At 36.8% G+C, this 1,546-nt stretch overlaps 2 non-coding genes across 2 annotated transcripts; one reads left to right on the top strand and one right to left on the bottom strand.

Moving 5' to 3' along the window:
• Window positions 1–221: 221 nt before the first annotated feature.
• TRNAQ-UUG (transfer RNA glutamine (anticodon UUG)) lies at window positions 222–293 on the bottom strand. The gene has a single exon. It is a non-coding gene; the product is annotated as a tRNA-Gln (tRNA).
• Window positions 294–1,033: 740 nt separating this feature from the next.
• On the top strand, window positions 1,034–1,105 carry TRNAQ-CUG (transfer RNA glutamine (anticodon CUG)). Its single transcript has one exon. It is a non-coding gene; the product is annotated as a tRNA-Gln (tRNA).
• Window positions 1,106–1,546: the final 441 nt, after the last annotated feature.

Genomic DNA, 1,546 nt, shown 5'->3' on the forward strand with positions numbered 1-1,546 from the left:
AACGTCCTGTAAATGGCAATTATCTCACCAGAATCTTCTAGAACCTTCCAGAAAACTATGAACTCTGCAGGCAAGGAGGGAGGAATGGTCTCCGGCTATTGATAAAACCATATTATTCCATATATATGTTTATATATACATATTTATGTATATATATGAATGTATATATAACGTACAGAATAATGTGGCCATCATCAGTATCGAAGAAAACTGAAAAGATGAGGTCCCACCGAGATTCGAACTCGGATTGCTGGATCCAAAGTCCAGAGTGCTAACCCTTACACCATGGGACCTGATAAGAAAAGATGTGATTTCATCTAAATGTTTTACATATAATCAACCAGAGGCCATTCCTCCCTCCCTGCCTGCAGGGTTCAAGGTTTTCTAGAAGGTTCTCGAAGATTCTGGGTAGGAACTGCCATCGAGAGGTCGTAGTTATACGTATCATTAATGATATTGTTGTTGACTTTCTGATTTACATAGATAGATAGATAGATAGTAGATAGATAGATAGGTAAAAAACAGATATTGGATAGATCGATAGATACGTAAGGCTGTATATGTCAATTTTCACAGAAATCATTGATATCTGCGTTATTCTGCAAGAAATACATGTACATGGATGTAGTGATAATATGGGTTAGGTATAAGACCAGTCGTGTTGAGATTGTAGTGAATGTGACCATTGACCTTAATGGTGTAGTGAAGATAAAGTTGTAGTGAAGATGAATCTTGAAGTGACCCATAAGGTTGTTGTGAGTACAAGGATGCATCGTAAATGAGTACTTCCTACCTGAAAGTCAACAATTACAAAATTGATCAAGTATAACAACATCCTCGGACAACCAACTACAAACACCAACCATAGAGTGAACCTGACTGTCACCTAACGACGACCTCTCAAAGGTAATGATCTTACCAGAATCTTCGAGAACCTTCTAGAAAACCTTGAACCCTGCAGGCAGGGAGGGAGGAATGGCCTCTGGTTGATTATATGTAAAACATTTAGATGAAATCACATCTTTTCTTATCAGGTCCCATGGTGTAAGGGTTAGCACTCTGGACTCTGGATCCAGCAATCCGAGTTCGAATCTCGGTGGGACCTCATCTTTTCAGTTTTCTTTGATACTGATGATGGCCACATTATTTTGTACGTTATATATACATTCATATATATACATAAATATGTATATATAAACATATATATGGAATAATATGGTTTTATCAATAGCCGGAGACCATTCCTCCCTCCTTGCCTGCAGAGTTCATAGTTTTCTGGAAGGTTCTAGAAGATTCTGGTGAGATAATTGCCATTGAGAGGACGTTGTTATACTTCATATATCAATGATTTTATTATTGTTGATTTCAGATAAAGATAGATAGATAGATATATAGATAGATAGATAGTTAGATTGATAGATTGATAGAGCGATATTTATTTAGTTATATAGATAGATAAGTTTCATCAATACTGTATCTTACGCCATCTCCTGTTGCTGGACATATGTTCAACCAGCATTGGGAAAACCTCCAGTAGACCTTAATG

This window comes from Panulirus ornatus, chromosome 42, assembly GCF_036320965.1.
Source record: "Panulirus ornatus isolate Po-2019 chromosome 42, ASM3632096v1, whole genome shotgun sequence".
Classification (NCBI taxonomy): Eukaryota; Metazoa; Arthropoda; class Malacostraca; order Decapoda; family Palinuridae; genus Panulirus; species Panulirus ornatus.